At 41.8% G+C, this 18,600-nt stretch overlaps 2 pseudogenes; both read left to right on the top strand.

The window, feature by feature from the left end:
* Positions 1-12,502, top strand: part of LOC119003586 (disks large-associated protein 4-like) — a 37,597-nt pseudogene extending 25,095 nt beyond the window's left edge.
* A 1,552-nt stretch (positions 12,503-14,054) lies between these two features.
* Positions 14,055-16,870, top strand: LOC119003585 (phosphoribosyl pyrophosphate synthase-associated protein 2-like; annotated as a pseudogene).
* The last annotated feature ends 1,730 nt before the right edge of the window (positions 16,871-18,600 follow it).

Below are 18,600 nucleotides of genomic sequence, written 5' to 3'. Positions count from 1 at the left end.
TATATGATTAATTAATTAATGACAAAGGAGCCAAGAATGCACAAGGGGAAAAGGACAGTCTGTTCAACAAATAGTGCTGGGAAAACTGGACAAACACATACAAAAGAATAAACCTGGACTGATATCGTAGACCACATACAAAAAATTAACTCAAAACAGATTAAAGATTTGAATATAAGACATATTCAAAACGTAAAACTGCTATAATAAAATATAGGTGATAAGCTTCTTGACATCAGTGATGGCATTGAGTTTTGGATTTCATACTAAAAATAAAGGCAAAAAATAAATAAGTAGAACTACATCAAATTTTAAAAAAACCTTTGCACAGTGAAGGCAACCATCAACAATATCAAAAAACTACCTAAGGAATAGGAGAGAATATTTGCAAATCATATATCGGATAAAGGGTTAATATCCAAAATATATAAAGCACTCATACAATTAAAGAGCAAAAAACCAATTTAATTTTAAAATGAGCGAAGGATCTAAATACACATTTTCCAAAGACATACAGATGGCCAACAGGTACACGAAAAAGTGCTCAACATCATTAATCATCAGGGAAATGAAAATCAAAACCACAGTGAGCTATCACCTCACTCCCATTAGAATGGCTGTCATCAAAAAGAAAAAAAAAGAACAAGTGTTGGAGAGGATGTGAGGAAAAGGGAGCCCTAGGGCTCTGTGGGTGGGAATGCAGACTGGTGCAGCCGCTGTGGAAAACAGTATGGAGGATCTCCAGAAAATTAAAAATAGAACCATATGATCCAGCAAATCCACTTTTGAATATTTATCAGAAGAAAACAAAACCACTAAATCAAAAGATATCTGTGTCCCCTTGTTTATTGTGGCGTTATTTACCATAGTCAAGACACGGAAGCAAACTAACTATCTGCTGATGGATAGATGGATAAATGAAAAGGAGTACATGCACATACAGGGTGGGGCAAAAGTAAGTTTACAGTTATGTGTATGAAAAATAATAAAATTATTAATAAATAATATGAGAATAAACTCTTGTTTCACGTACTCACAATTGTAAACCTACTTTAGCTCCACCTGTATTATATATATACGGCATCCGGCAGAAGTAATGCCTGCTTGAGTGTGATTGGTGGGGTATGTGAATGTCTCGCATGAGATGGACAGCAATGGGAACAGCTTACCTAAAATGTCATCTGGTGTGCTTGAGTATGATATTGTTATGTTATAGAATTACCTGCTTATAATTTTGTAATAAAAAATTTTGTAATAAAAAGGGGGCATTATTTGTGCCAGACTCTGTATGTACATAGGTGTGTGTGTATTTGTATACATACACACACAATAAAATATTATTCAGTTATAAAAAATGGCAGGAAATGTTGCCATTTGCAACAAAATGGATAGCCCTTGGGTCTTAAGTGAAATAGGTGAGACAGAGAAAGACAAATACTGCATCATCTCACTTACATGCAGACTCTATAAAAAAGCAAAAACAAAACAAATCCCCCCCACAAAGAACTGACTCATAGTTCCAAAATAAGTAAGTCCTGGCATGTAATATGAAACATGGTGACTATAGTTAATAATATTGTTTTGTATGTAGCTAAAAGAATAAATCCTAAAAGTTCTCATCACAAGAAAAAAATGTAATTCCGTGGTATTGGATGTTAATCAGACATATTGTGGTCATTATTTTCAATATATACAAATATTGAATCATTATGCTGTACACCTGAAACTAATATAATGTCATATGACAAGTATCTCAATAAAAAGCAGGCAAAATCATATTCCAAAAATACAACTAAGATCTTCTTCATGAATTTAGAAATCAAAAATATTTGCCCATTTGCCATCCCGTTCTCTCCACTAAGTGGTTATTCCAAGTATTTTATGATTTCTGGTCCCTTGTTCTAAATTGAACTTAACTTCTTCTTCTCTTCAAACTTACTTCTAGTTAAAACATGGTTATCAATAGTCTTAATATCCTTCTGGAAATTATATTTTTACTAATCCTAATAGTTTCTTTACAATGACTTTAGTCCTCATTTTTTTCGCAGTTTAAATTACTTTCTTGGCTCAGACACCTAAGTTTCTAAGACCTTTTTCTCCCTCTCATCTTTTGAAGGACTCTAAACTTCCTTACTAGTGACAGACCTATGGCAGCTTAGATTTTCTACCTTCCTACCTATTTTTTTAAGAAATGTCTATTTCTTAAAAAAAACATAGGCACAATGTCCCATTTCACCCCCAGAATGGCTATTATAAAAAGAAAGAAAAAAGAAAACAATAATTATTAGTGCATTACTTGTGAGAATAAAATATAGTATAACCACCATGGAAAAGTTTGGCAGTTCCTTAAAAAATTAAACTTAGAATTATCAGATGGTGCAACAGTTCCACTTTTAGGTGTGTACCCAAAAAGAATTTAAAACAAGGACTCTAACAGGTATTTGTACACCCATGTTCATAGCAGCAGTATTCAAAATAGCCAAAAATTGGAAACAATCCAAATTCCACTAAAAGATGAAGAGATAAATAAAATGTAATATGACATACTATGAAACCTTTAGCTTGAAAAAAAGAGTGAAATTCTGATACCTGCTGCAACATGAATGAACTTGAGGACATGATGCTAAATGAAATAAACCAGCCACTACAGAACAGATATACTACATGATTCCACTCATATGAGGCAAGTAGGGTGTGTAAAGAGACAGAAAGTATACTAAAGGTTACTAGGGGCGGAGGGAAGGGGAGAAAGAGGTATTATCATTTAATGGCTACAGAGGTCCAGTTTGGGATGATGAAAAAGTTCTGGAAATGCATGTCAGTGATGGCTGCATAACATTGCGAATATGCTTAATTACAATGAATTTTACACCTAAAAATGGTTAAACGGGAAAATTTGTGTTATATGTATATGTGTATGTATGTATTTTACTACATATGTATTATATGTATTTTTGCTATATGTATTTTACTACAATTTAAAAATATCTTTAGCTCTGGCTGGTATTGCTCAGTAGATTGACTANGAGATAAATAAAATGTAATATGACATACTATGAAACCTTTAGCTTGAAAAAAAGAGTGAAATTCTGATACATGCTGCAACATGAATGAACTTGAGGACATGATGCTAAATGAAATAAACCAGCCACTACAGAACAGATATACTACATGATTCCACTCATATGAGGCACGTAGGGTGTGTAAAGAGACAGAAAGTATACTAAAGGTTACTAGGGGCGGAGGGAAGGGGAGAAAGAGGTATTATCATTTAATGGCTACAGAGGCCCAGTTTGGGATGATGAAAAAGTTCTGGAAATGCATGTCAGTGATGGCTGCATAACATTGTGAATATGCTTAATTACAATGAATTTTACACCTAAAAATGGTTAAACGGGAAAATTTGTGTTATATGTATATGTGTATGTATGTATTTTACTACATATGTATTATATGTATTTTTGCTATATGTATTTTACTACAATTTAAAAATATCTTTAGCTCTGGCTGGTATTGCTCAGTAGATTGACTGCTGGACTGCGAACGAAGGGTTAGCGGTTCAATTCCCAGTCGAGGCACATGCCTGGGTTGCAGGCCAGGTCCCAGTAGGGGGCGCTCTAGAGGCAACCACCCATTGATGTTTTTCTCCCTCTCTCTCCCTCCCTTCTCCTCTCTAAAAATAAATAAATAAAATCTTTTAAAAGTATACCTCTAAAAATTAGCACAGATTTTTTTTAAAAACCTGCTATCTCCAGTAGATGTGCCAACCGTCTTCTCACTCGTTTTCCGTTTTTAGTGAACTTGTTCTTTCCATGCCCCCCAGAAAAGAGGGCAATGTTACACAAACTAGACCAATAAGATTACTTCCAAAGCAATTTGGAGTTGAGAAGCTGAGAGAATGAGGCAATTAGTAAATGGTAGGTGCTTGAACAAAAAAAGTCTATAGAAGCTAGGACACAGTAAATCAAAACCATGTGCAGGCTAAAATTTGTAGATGCACAGAAACTCATCTGCATAGAAAATGGAGACAATAGACAATGCAGACCTATGAGAGGCAGAGAAAGAAACTTAGTTTACCACTTTATAGGTTCTGAGCGGGTTTCTGTTCTGAGCGGGTTGTGTTTATTTTCATGTGGTAGTATTTGTCTTTTACTTCTTTGATATCATGAATCTGTTCACTTATTTCCATTACCATTGCTATTACCCCAGACTAAAGCCTCATCATTTTTCACCTGGATTCTTCCAACAGCCCGTTCATTGGTCTCTTTGCATCTACTCTTGCCCAACCCACATTATAGTCAGAGTAATCTTTAGAAACTTGAATTAGAGCATGTTACATCTCTGCTTAATATCCTTAGTGGCCTCAATTGCTTTAAAATGCAATCTAAGCTTCCTTATATGACAACTTCATATTGAGCCCTTGACTTCCTCTTTAATCACATTATGTATCATTTCCCTCCACACTCATTATTGTCAACTACTATAGTTTTGTGGGTTGGGGTGGGGGGGAAGGAATTTGTTTGTATTTTTGTGTTTGTTTTTGGTGCTTTAGTCTACTTTCCCACCTGGAATATACTTCACTAGTTTTGAAGGTTTCTTTTTGTACTGCTTTTCAGGTCTCAGTTCATGTCACAACTAAAAGAGATGTTTGTTACTTTAACACAGTGGTTCTCAATTGGGAGTACTTTTGTGCCCCCACCAAGAGAGTTGGTAATGTCTAAATACATTTTTGATCATCACAACAAGAGGGGTTATGTATAACTAGCATCTAGTGGACAGAGGCCAGAGATGCTATTAAATATCCTATAATGCACGGGGTCACCTCCTGCAAGAAAAATTAAAATGACAAGAATACAGAGACTGAGAAATCCTACAAATAACACTTGAAATAATACCTATGAAGGGGGACCCAGAAAACCGAAATTATCTTTTGGAGGGAGAGTCCCTTGTAGTACAGGCTTCCCCCACTAGGTGACTGTTCTAAGAACCCATCTATGTCAGTGTACCAGCTGGTGTTGTTGTGAGAGGTTGTGTTTGGCTTCAGTGAATTTTTTTTAGAAAACTCAATGAATTTTCCCATTTCACGATGGACAATTTACAAGTACACCTCCCCACACCATGCTGAGTATTGAGCAGTTTTTGACCAAAACCAGAATGACCCCTGTGCCTCACTCTCCTTATTCATCCGATCTGGCCTGGAATGACTTTTTTCTTTGTTTCCTCAATGAAAAAAGTCCTTGAAAGGAAACGTTTTGCTGATGTGGAAGAGGTGAAACAAAAAAAATGGCAGGAGCACTAAAAGGCATCAAAATCGATGACTTCAAAAAATGTTTTGAGCAGTGGAAAATATGTCTTGATAGGTGTATTGTATCAAATGGAGAATATTCTATAGGTGACTAAAGTTTAAACATGTAAGAATAGATACACACACTTCTGGCCAAGATGGAGGCATAGGTGGAAACACTGTGCCTCCTCGCACAACCAAAATTAAGGACAACAAAGATTTAGAAACAAAAAACACAACCAGAACAGACAGAAAGTTGAACTGTATGGAAATCTGACAACCATTCAATCAGATGGGTAAGAGGGGTGGAATCGGCAGCCAGCAGAAAGGGATGGCAGCAGGAAAAGGCAGTGGCAGCCAACTCGGGAGTGCAGGTAGTGCAGGACTGACCGCAGTTACACATTTGAGCACAGATAAACTAGGCAAAAATGGGCAGCAAGACAGACTGCACAATCCAGGGCCCCAGTGATGGGAAATGAAGCCTAAAAGGACTGATTGAAAAGGTGCTGGCTTGTGGGATGTGGCAGAAGGGACTGAAATCCCAGAGTGGAACAAGCGCCATTGCTCCCTCTCTGACTCCGTCCCCACCTACAGCGTCACAACCCAGCTATGTGGGTTGCCCCACCCTGGTGAACACCTAAGGCTCTGCCACTCATACATAACAGGAACAGCCTGACCAAAAATGGCTCAATCAGAAGAACAAATCAAAGCCCCAGAGCCAATACTTTTAAGTGACCAAGAGATAGCCAACCTATCAGATGCATAGTTCAAAATACTGGTGATCAGGATGCTCACAGAACTGGTTGATTTTGGTTGCAAATTAGATGAAAAAATAAAGGCTACACTAAGTGAAATTAAGGAAAATGCACAGGGACCCAATAGTGATGGAAAAGAAACTGGGACTCAAATCAGTGGAGTGGACCAGAAGGAAGAAAGAAACAACCAAACAAAAAAGAAGAAAGAAACAACAATTCAAAAAATGAAGAGAGGCTTACGAACATTCAGGACATGTTTAAACATTCCAACATCCGGATTATAGGGGTACCAGAAGGGGGAAAGAAACAGCCACGAGTGGAAAACTTATTTGAACAAATAATAAAGGAGAACTTCCCCAATCTGGCAAAGGAAATAGACTTCCAGGAAATCCAGGAAGCTCAGAGAGTCCCAAAGAAGTTGGACCCAAGAAGGAACACACCAAGGCACATCATAATTACATTAGCCAAGTCTAAAATGAAGGAGAGAATCCTAGAAGCAGCAAGAGATAAGGGGACAGTCACCTACAAAGGAGTACCCATCAGACTGTCAGCTGATTTCTCAAAAGAGACCTTGTAGGCAACAAGGGGCTGGAAAGAAGTATTCCAAGTCATGAAATCCAAAGACCTACAGCCAAGATTGCTCTATCCAGCAAAACTTTCATTTAGAATGGAAGGGCAGATAAAGCTCTTCTCAGATAAGGTCAAAATCAAGGAGTTCATCATCACCAAGCCCTTATTATATGAAATGCTAAAGGGACTTATATAAGAAAAAGAAGATAAAAAATATGAACAGTGAAAGGACAGCAAACTCACAGTTATTAACAACCACACCCAAAACAAGAGCAAACTAAGCAGACAGCTAGATCAGGAGCAGAGACACAGAAATGGGGATCACATGGAAGTTTAGCAACAGGGGAGTGGGAGGAGGAGAGGTGGGGAGAAAATAGGGGGAAGGCAAGAGTAGTGTGGGAAATGTAGAACCTGAAGAACTTATGACACATGGACATGAACTAAAGGGGGCAAATGTGGATGGGAGGGGGTGTGCAGGGTGGAGGGGAATGAAGTGGGGGAATGGGACAACTATAATGGCATTATCAATAGAATATATTAAAAAAGAATAGATACACAATTTTTTATAAATAAATTCTGGGTTTTTGGGTCCCCCTTGTATTTTAAATGGTTCTATTTTATTGTCTTATTTATTTCCTTCATGAAAGTTGTCTCAATCTGAATTTATTTATTTGTTTGTTAATTCTCTGCATGTCCTAGTGAAACATTAGCTCCATGAAGTTAAGATTCTAATTTGCCTGGTTCTCTAGTGATTAGTGAATGAATGAATTCCATGCACTTATAACTACTCAGCACTATACTTTTCCCACTAATTTAAAGTTTCCTAATACAAATTAATCTATTTCATTTCCAACAAAGCACCTACTTCATTCATTACTTCAACCAATATTTCTCGAGCACTAACTATGTGCCAAACAATGAGCTAGGTGCTGGGTGTGTAGCAAGGAACAAGACACACCCCATAGTATCAAAAAGCTTATAAATCATGAGTTGGTTGGGGAGGGATACATGTAACTGAAAGGCCATTATAGTTTGGAATGCTGTGGGGAATCAAGGAGAACATACAAAGGACTTAATCCCTTCTCTGAGGGCATGGGGGAATGAAAGATGCACACAAAAGCTCTAAATACCAGAACACAAATAAGAAAAACAAGATCTCCACTAGCTGTGGAAATCGGAGAAGGCTTTGTAGAAGGGGTGCTATTTATTTGAGACATATAAAAAAACAGATGAGGATTTGATAAAATAGGAGGAAATGGAGGGAAGGGGAGAGGACATTCCAGTCAAAGAGAACGGCAGGAGCCAAGGCACAGAAGTGTGTGTGCCAGGAACAAGTAGATGTGTTTGACTATAGTGCAGGAGACCAGTGACAGCATAGGCTGGACAGGGACACTGGGTCCAAACTGGGTCAGTTGAATATGAATATAAATGACCCAAATCTTGTCCACATTCCCTATAATTTAGAGCAGCGTTTCCCTCAAGCACACTGGGAAAAGAAAGCTTAGAGAAATCTGATGACTCACAAGAAATCTATCGCTTTGACTGTCAGGATTTTAGAGGTCCCTGGCTTGCCTTACCTCTTGGGAGCACGGGTGATGATTCACATGAAGGGATGGAGCTCCTGATATATCACAGGGACCTTTCCTGTCTCAGGGTGTGTATGAACAATGCATTGCTAGATTTTATCTTATTTGGTGGGGTGGATAATATGGCTCAAAAAGGAGTACTTTTCCTTTCATTCCAAAGTATGACAGGAATGGGTGTCCATAATGAGGATGAGGAAGCAGAAGAGGGACTAAATAATAGAAAGAACAGGTCAGTTTGTTTCAGAAACAAGCTGCGTTGATGTATTTATTTGCGAAATTCCAGTTGCCATAGCAATTGGATGCTACTCTTCCCACTGTTCTCCCTTTTATCCTTTGCATGGTCTTTAAAGAAGTTATTTCCTAGGCAGGCATAGTCCTTGCTGTTTATCTTGAAGATTTTGGAACACTTCTTCTCACCTGCTTTCCTTTTTCCCTTTTGCAGTTGAAATCCAGCCACTCATCTGGAAAGTACCAGATGGTGCTGGCCATTTCAGGGGCAGGATCTTAGGATCAGAGGAGCAGTACCCATCCAGATCCAAGTGGAAATGCTCAGCTGCTGCCTTGTCTAGCATCCTAGTGTATAAATAAGTAATAAGCATAAGAATTAAGTACAATGTAGAATGGCTTAAAAAATTGAAGGTTACAGGATAGTCAAAACTCTCTGAAAGCCGAGGTGAGACTTACCCCCTAATTACAGGGAAAATAAGGATCATGAGTATCACACAGTTTTATTCCACTGGATCCTCACAACAACCCTATGAGCCAATCAAAGCTAATATTTACTGAGCACTTACTTTCTGCCAGACACTTTCTGGGCCCTGTGCTATTTCATCTAAGCTCTCACAACAACCCCTATTGTATATAATTATCTTCATTTCAAAATCAAGACAAGAACATTGAGTTGACAATTATTAAATACATACTTTGTGCCCAGGCATTGAGTTAAGTACTTGACAAACATTTTCCTATGGTAAATCTCTGAAGGAGCTCTGTATTTCATTGAATATCAAAAGTTAAATAGCTTGCCCACGTCTACACAGCTAAGAAGAGGAAGAAACAAGATTCAAAGTTAGGCTTTCTATTTCCAAAGCTCATGAGCTTAACCATTCCCAAAATTGAAGGGGGAATTCAGAGATGTCCTCAAGTTTACACAGCCAGCAAGTCATAGACTGACGTCTTAACCAAAGTCTCTCTGATTTCAGAACTGAACTGTTGATAGTTTGCAGTAAGAAAAATAATAGAATGTAATTTGATTCTCTCATTTGACGCTAATTTTCAAAGCACGGCAATCTAACTGAGGTTTCACTTCAGCGTACTCTTTAAATATAGTTCTCTCAGAAGTTAGTTTGCAAATCACTGGCTAGACATTTTGGTATCTGGCTACTAAACTGTAAACTTATAGGGTAAATAGTTTCTAATCTAAAGGTGTTTACCACCTATTTAGGGAAACTAGATGTTTAAAAATGGGAGAAGAAAGGGAGGAGGGGAGAAAGGCAGACAAGAAGGGAAGAAGGAAGTAAATAAATATTAGTAACTCTATACAAGGTGAGACAGAGGTAGTATTTATAAAAGTATTAAAAGTAAATACTACTTTTATCTCCACTCTAGCTTCTGGAGCTAGCTAGAGGAGACGGACTTTTACTGCCTACGTTTTGTAGGAGAGACCAAGACAACTTTTGCTACTAATTGATAAATGTTTGAACTTGGTGATTTTTGAAAGTAAAAGTGCTGATGAACCACATGGGGGATCTTGTTAAGGGCAGATTTTGATTCAGTGTGGCTAGGGTGGGGCTTGAGACTATTTCTTTCGTGGTCCCAGAAGATGCTGGTGGATCACACCTTGAATAGCAAGGCTCTAGTTGGTTTAATAAGTGGTTTATTTTAATTTAAAAATTATGGACACAAATATTTAGGAGAAAAGCCTCACACATTCTAAGTATTTATATTTACCTTATCATTTAAAATTTGTCATGAGGGTTTGCTTCCTCTAAACTATAAACTCCACTGGCTTGTCAGAACATCCAACATTTCTCACTCTTATAGTTCTGTTTTGGGTTGAAATATCCTTATGTGAAAGTTTTATTCAGAGGTAAATATATGAGCCTGCCTGACTACCTGGCTGCTGCCTTCTTGGTTACCTTCCTGTCCTCCTGACTCCCTCTGTTTCTGAATAATTCAGTCCAGAAACCATTAGGTGGGGCTGAGCAGGTAAGTATCCACAGGGAAGAGGGGATGAAGGGCAGTGTCGACTGGGTGCAGGTTGTGGGAGTGTGAGTGGGGAGAGGAGAGCGTTTGCCTGGGGAGAAGGCATCATGGATACAGGCAATTAATCACTTTGGAGAATAGGAAGGAATTGATTCACCAAGAAAATAGCCCTGGCTGGCGTAGCTCAGTGGATTGAGTGTGGGCCTGTGAGCCAAAGGATCATGGTTCGATTCCCAGTCAGGGCACATGCCTGGGTTGCAGGTCAGTTCCCAGCAGGGGACACACGAGAGGCAACCATACATTGATATTTCTCTCCCTCTCTCCTTCCCTTCCCCTCTAAAGATAAATAAATAAAATCTTTAAAAAAAAAGAAAATATTGAGGATATCTTCACTGTGAGAATTACACATAGGGGAAGGGAGAAGATCACTAATGCCATTTAATGTCATACTAAAAGTGGAATTATCAGTGTGAACTCATGATTTAAAATATATAGAGGTAGCTCTCCCCACCCCTGAGCACCAGTACTCTCAGCAACAGTCACAGGCTTCTGTGATCATCATGCCTGATGGCATATAAGGACACCCCACCACCAACCGCTCCAAACGCCTCGTCAAAGCTCTTCACAAAGCTCTTCATCTTAGTCACCGTCCAGAGCAGTACCAGGTCTTCTCAGGACACCTACCTGGACAGCCAGGACCACAAGAGCAAGGTGGTAAGTCAGTTGGGCCTGAGCAACTTGTGGGACACCCTGGACATAGTGCCTGACCACCCACTGTGACATAGGGCAGAGTCATCACAGCCCCCAAGAACCCAGAACCACTCCCAAAACCTGCAGCTCTGAAGAGTGGACGAGGGATGCCGACCAGCTCTAAAGCCCACCCTGAAGCATCCCTAAAAGGAAACTGTCAGCTATAGCAGTAATCTTCAACCTTTTTCATCTGACGGCACACATAAACTAATTACTAAAATTCTGCAGCACACCAAAAAACGTATTTTTTGCCAATCTGACAAAAATAGGTGTAATTTTGATTCATTTACACCAGACGGCTATTGTCGTGTTGGTTGCTGTAATTTTTTTAATTTGACAATCAGAGGGAAAAGAGATGCCCCTGACTAAACAGGCAGGGACTGCATGTTTTAAAAACTCTTGCTGCACACCAGCTGAGCAATATAAGTTGACTGCATTCAGCCAGTGCCAAAAGAGGAGCCCAGTCCCGCCATCAAATTCCAGTCCACTGGGGTTCAGGTAGAGCACGACTGGAGAAATAGCATTCCCTCTCACAGCATGTCCTCCAGATGGGACACCAGCTCAGATACCCAGGATGACTATGACCTGAGCTGTAAGTCATCCAAGAGGAGCCTTTTGGACTGCACCCTCCACTCCAACTCCATCGGCACAGCTACCCCCTCGATTGCCCAGATCAAGCACTGCCTCTTCTGTGGAGACAACAGTGACCCTATCCTAGGGACATTGTTGCTGTCCCCACCTGACCCCTGGATTGAGATCTGCAGCTTCCCAGCAGAGCCAGCACAGCCGGGGCCTGAGGGCAGATGGCTACTGGTTCTTAGAGCTACTGCAGGCAGAAACAAAGCAGCTGAAAACTGGTCCTGCCAGATGGACAAGGAGACCAAAGAGAACAACCTCTCTGAAGAAGTCTTAGGAAATGTCCTCAGAGCTGTGGGCAGTGTCCCAGAGATTCCAGCAGTTCCAGAACCTCTGTGAGCAAAATTTGAACCCCGACGCCAACCCAAGTCCAGCAGCCCAGGACCTGGCAGGGGTCTGGGATCTGCTACAGCTGTCCATCAAACATGAAGTTTGATGAACTCTACCACCTCAAGCCCAATAACTGGCACCTAGTGGGGACCCCTGAGAAGAGGAAGAAAGAAAAGAAACCACCCCCTCCAGTCCCAAAGAAGCCAACCAAATCCAAGCCAACAGTGAGACGCTGCAAGTCCTCCGACCCTAGGGACAAGCAGCATCAGGGAGTCTGCAAGACACTCCTTGCGGCCAAGCAGGCAGCTTCTGCGAGGCAGGATTCAGTCACAGGGAGTGTGGACAGCATCGAGGCTTATGTCCCCCAGTCCCAGACCCAGCTCTGAGAGCAGGAAGCAGGAAGCAAACAATTTTAAGTCATTAAACACACATACATGCAAACTAAATGCAAATGGAACAAAAATTTTCTTAACCTTTAGTGTGGTTATTCTGTCTATAGACCCTGAACCAGTTTTCAAACTGACACATACAACAGCTCACAATTTAGCTTTTTGGGGGTCCCTCCCAGGTTTGGGTAATACAGACATCACACAAAAAAGTCAACAATTATGCAAAACTATAAAAGTTCCTGGCCGTGGTAGATTAGATAGACTGGCAACTGCCCGGCTGAACGCCCAAACTGATCTTTTACTTGTTCTATCTAATGAGAACTTAAACTAGCTTGTTTACAAGACAACCACCATCCAGGGGCCTGTCAGGGGGCCCTGGGCACCTGCCACTTCCTTCCTTCTTTTCCCAGCTAGCCCTGCTCTGACCTCAGAATTTTCATTCTTTCCTTTCTTTTTTCCCGTCAGAGCTCACACAGGGGTCACCATCCCGGTTGGCAGTTGTCTGATTCTCAGCTGCCCTTGAGGTTGAGAGCTCAGAGGACAGAGAGACAGACACACATCCCTACCTGGGGAAGTGCTCACACACAGTCCCGCAGGTGCACACACACAGATATAGGTTCCTCTCCACAGAAGCAGCCCTCACTCTGTGATCCACCAGCCCTACGCACAGTTGCAAGTGATGCGCCTCCCTGACATGGGTTGGGTTTAAGTCTTTGGGGGCAAAATGAGATAAAAGCCACCAGACTCCTGCCTTTTTCTTTTCTCCAGCCCCTTCTTCCTCAGCAAAAAGTATGACTCAGAGTGACCTAGAGGGGACACTCTAGAGAGGGTCCCCTTTTGTCTGTTCCTGGCTGAGCTTGTGTATGTACCTGAGGGGACTGTGCTGTGTCGGCAGTGTGTGTAGATAGGCACGTAGGCCTCACAGTGCATATTTCACAAAGTCCCACCTGCTCACCCATGCCCACCAGCACCACCACTGGCACTTGGGGCACTTAGCAGGAGGCGGGTGTGTGAAGAGCACATATTTTTACATGTATTAATACCATATCTAAGTATGTGTACAAGTATGTAAGCTGCCCTTTTTTTTGTTATTCTCCCATCCCCTACTGCTCTCTCCCAACCTTGGCCATGGACTTACCTGCCCAGCCTCTGAGTTTTCTGTTCTGTTCTATTTTTAAAATTATGATTTTTAATTCTCACACCAGGACATGTTTATTGATCTTAGAGAGAGAGAAATGGGGAGGAGAAAGAAAGAAAGAAAGAAAGAAAGAAAGAAAGAAAGAAAGAAAGAAAGAAAGAAAGAAGGAAAGAAAGACATTGATGTGAGAGAGAAACATGAATTGGTTGCCTCCTAGATGCGTCTGACCAGGGATTGAACTGGAAACCTAAGTATGTGCCTTGTTGGGGAATTGAATCCACAACCTTTTGGTGTAAGGGACGATGCTCCAATCAACTGAGCCAAACTGCTTCATCTTTTTTACCTCAAGCATCCTTCTCTCTCCCTTGTCCCCCAGCCCTACTCCCAGGGTGCCATGAACCCTGAACTGCAATGTCCCAGGCCTGCAGGGCAGGCAGGGTGAGCAGAGCAATGGGAGGGCGAGGCCCAGCCTGCAGCGAGCTCAGTTCAGGAGGGCTGCTCTCTCCTGGGTGTAAACGACAGCACTGGGGATGGCCTGGTGCATGGCACTTGTTGCAGGGGGCCCTGGGTGAACCAAGGGCCAGCTCTGGGGTCCCATTTCAGCTTGGCTGCTGTCTGTGACCTTGGGCAAGTAACTTGACCTCTCTGTGCCTCAACTTCCTCCTCTGTAAAACAGGGATAGTCCCTACCCTTCCCTACACCATAGGTATGTTGTGAGAATAAACGAGGTAGTATATTAAATAAATAAATAAATAAGAGATAGAAATAAAAAGAAAATAGATAGAAATATGTGTGTGTACACACACACACATATACATAATAATATATATTGTATACAACATTCTCATATATATGTATAGCATACACACACACATATAAATTTAAAAACTAGGTTTCTTGGCTCTTGGTTCCTTGGTCTCTTGACTGTTTGGCCTTTTGGCTTCTCGGGCTTTCTTGCTTTCCCCCTCACGGGCAGGAGGAGTAGACACCAGGACCACTCAGGGCTTAGGCCTGGCATGGTGGGAAGCCAGCTCCCCGGAAGCAGGGTCCCACGCTGGGATGCATGCCCTGCCAGACTCCAACCCTTGGGATGCTATGACCCAGGGCAGCCTGACACATGGGTACTGGACTGCTTCCACTCTTGCTCTGAGAGCAGCACATGGAGGCATGAGCTGGGGAGTTCCTCGCAGACAGGGTTTCCTCTGCATGACTGCCTGGAGTGGTCAGGCAGTGCTCCCCAGACCCTGAGAGAGAGAGAGAGAGAGAGAGAGCCTGGAGCTGGAGAGACGGAGGTCCATTTGAATGACAGCCTTGGGCTACAGGTCAACATATTTTTTTAACACCACATAAAACAAAGAGCTCTGTAAAATTAAAAAAACTTTCCTATTTTCCAGTCAAGATAGCATCATAGGAAACACGGCATGCCTCCTCACACAACAACATCAAAATTACAACCATCACTCAGAACTATAAGAAATCAAGTCAAATGGAAGTCTAACAACCGCGGAATTAAAGAAACCACATCCATCCAGACTGGTAGAAGGGCACCGGTGTGGAACAGGCTGGTCCCACATCCACATGTGGTGGATAAAAATTCAGGAGGGATGTCTCAGGAACAAGGAATCCCAGACCACACCAGGCCCCCCAACCCAGAGTTCCAGTGCCAGGAAGATAAGTCCCCACAACTTCTGGCTACAAAAACCAACAGGGATTGAGTTGGTGGAAAAAATTTTTCTGGAATTCCAAGCAGTTCCTCTTAAAGAACCCACACATGGACTTACTTGCACTCACTTCCTCTGAGCTCCGGCACCACGGTAGCAGCTTGAAAGGCACCAGTGGCAAACAGGGAGAAACTGGTGTTTGGCATTAAGGTGAGAGCTAGGGGACAGCTTTCTTCCAGACAGAAAGGCAGGCAAACTATTAGATGCAGAGTTCAAAACACTAGTTATAAGGATGCTCAAGAAATTTAGTGAGGACCTCAACAGCATAAAAAAGATCAAGTCAGAAACAAAGGATACACTAACTAAAATAAAGAATAATTTACAGGGAAATGACAGTACAGTGGTTGAAGCTGAGAATCGAATAAATGATTTGGAACATAAGGAAGCAAAAAATAAATAAATGATCAGAACAACAAGAATTCTGCTCACAGAGATGCCTCTTGGGGGCTCCTTTCTTCCTTTGGCAGGCAGCCAAAGCTGTGGCTAGGCTGGGCCTGAGGTCGGGGCCAGAAACAAGAGTACGAATTCAAGAGTCTGTGAGGGGAAAAGATGTTTTCATCATTCAAACTGTTTCAAAGGACATGAACACCTCCATCATGAGTGCTTGGTTATGCTGTATGCGTGTAAGACCTCTTGTGCCAAAAGCATTACTGGTGCAATCCCCTACTTCCCTTACAGCAAACAGTGCAAGATGAGAAAAAGAGCTCTGTTGTTTCTAGTTGCTGGCTTCAATGATGTGCAAAGCTGGTCCAACTCATGTCATTACTATGGCTTTACCACAGAAGAGAATTCAGGGCTTCTTTGATATTTCTTGTTGATAGTGTAAGAGCATCTCCTTTCTTGTTACAGTATATTGAAGAAGAGATCATGGATTATAGGAATGCAGAGATCTAGCCAAGTCTCCAGCCTCAGCAAAGTTATTTGTGGAGTGCCTAAGGCTGGCATTGTGGTGATTTGTGGAGAACCTTAGGATGCCAAGTCGGACTTGGTGGACGGATGGCATTCCCCGCCCATTGTCAGGAGTGTGGCTGCCATCCACCCCAGCCTGGAAATCCGCCTGCTGATTCCTAAAGAAAAGCCCCCAGTCACAGTGGTGGGCAATGTGGAAGGATTGCTATCATTGTGGATGACACCGTCAGTGGTGTTGACAGCTTTCTGGCTGCAGGAGAGACCCTGAAGGAAAGAGGTACATACAAGATCTTTGTGATGGTGACTCACAGCTTGCTGTCTTCAGATGCTCCCTGACTGATTGAGGAGTCTCTCATCAGTGAAGGTGGTGGCTACCAAAACAATTCCACATGAAATCCCAAGCTCCAGTGCCCCAAAATTAAGACAGTGGATATCAGCATGATCCTTTTAGAAGCCATCTGTTGGATTCAAAATGGTGATTCCACGTCCTACTTTTTCAGAAACATAGGCTTAGATGACGGAAGAGCTGTCCTTTCTGAAACTTCCAAGGGCCAAACTGGAAACGTGAGAAGGAGTACTGGGAGAGACCATGCCTGATTTTATGTATTTCCCAAGGGCTGTGTATGTTTTGTTCCTTTCTTGTTAATTACTATGAAGATAGAGCAATTTTTTATGTTGATTAGGATGTTTGTGAGGTTTTGCAGCAATTTTTATAAGAACAAACAAACAAAAAAAACTATGGCTCTGGCTGGTGTGGCTCAGTGGTTGAGCACTGGCCTGTGAACCAAAGGGTCGTTGGTTTGATTCCCAGTTCAGTGCATGAGCCTGGGTTACAGGCCAGGTCACTGGTTGGGGAGTACAAGAGGCAACCACACACTGATGTTTCTCTCCTTCTCTTCCTCCCTTCGCATTCTCTAAAAATAAATAAATAAAATCTTTTAAAAACAAAAACCTATGTTCTCCTCTTAATAAAATAAGTTAAGACCTTATTGTTTTTAGTTTATTTAAAATATAACTTGGAGTGAGATTTTTTCAACTCATAAACAGCCTTTTTCCAAAATCGTTGGAGTCCAAATGCTTACCAAATTTAATCAAATAAAATGGTCCACTGTATAACACCTGCAATCGAAAAGCCAATAAATCTATACTGTTGAATCCAGGTAATGACATTTTTGGAAACGCCTTTATAGACAAGCATATGGACTATGTGCCCATTATTTATTTTCTGCAACAAAAGAAAGAATACAAACTTACTGTGTTTGTGTGTGATTTTTTACACTTTGCGTTTTGTCAATTGTTTTATAACTAAAATAAAATGAAAACCAAAAAATGAAAAATAAAAATAAAAAAGAACAGGGAACTTCTGCCAAGATGGAGGCATAGGTGGAAACACTGTGTCTTCTCCCACAACCAAGTTTGAATACAACAAAGGTTTGGAGAAATAGGACACACCCAAAGACCAGAAAACGGAATTATACGGAAGTCCAACGGGATGGTAAGAGAGGCGGAGCCAGCAGTGGAGCAGGGTCAGGCAGGACAGATCCCCCGACCTAGGAGCGCAGGCAGCCCGGAACCAGTCGGGGTGTGGGGCAGACTGACCACGGTCGCACATGTGTGCACAGTGAGATGGACCACGCAGCCCCCGGGGGGTGAACCCAGTGGCAGAGGGCTGACGGCGGTGGCACACTCGCGTGCAGTGGAATGAAACTCGTGGGCCTGGTGACGGTGGTGGCTGCGGTGCCGGTGGGGGCCGGCGGCAGAGGAAAGCCATTGTCCCTCTTTGACCCCGCCCCCACATACAACGTCACAACCCAGAGACTTAGTTGCCCTGCTCTAGTGAACACTTTAGGGCTCCGATCCTGCTACAGAAAAGGCACGAACAGCCCAAAAGATGGCACAAGAAGAACTCAAAGTCCCAGAGCCAATAACTCTAAGCGACCAAGAAATTGCCAGCCTCTCAGAAGCACAATTCAAGACACTGTTTATCAGGATGCTCACAGAACTGGTTGATTATAGTCACAAATTAGAGGAACATATGAAGGCTAAACTAGTTGAAATGAAGGGAGATGTCCAGGAAACCAATAGCGATGGAAAGGAAACTGGGACTCAAATCAATGGAATGGACCAGAAGGAAGAACAAAACATCCCACCAGAAAGGAATGAAGAAATGAGAATTCAAAAAAATGAGGAGAGGCTTAGGAACCTCCAGGACATCTTTAAACGTTCCAACATCCGGATTATAGGGGTACCAGAAGGGGGAAAGAAACAGCCACGAGTGGAAAACTTATTTGAACAAATAATAAAGGAGAACTTCCCCAGTCTGGCAA

The sequence above is a fragment of the Sturnira hondurensis genome, unplaced genomic scaffold (assembly GCF_014824575.4).
Source record: "Sturnira hondurensis isolate 20B ecotype Veracruz unplaced genomic scaffold, ASM1482457v3 Scaffold0018728, whole genome shotgun sequence".
Taxonomy (NCBI): domain Eukaryota; kingdom Metazoa; phylum Chordata; class Mammalia; order Chiroptera; family Phyllostomidae; genus Sturnira; species Sturnira hondurensis.
Note: the sequence above shows the minus strand (reverse complement) of the source record. Positions and strands in the feature narration are given on the sequence as shown.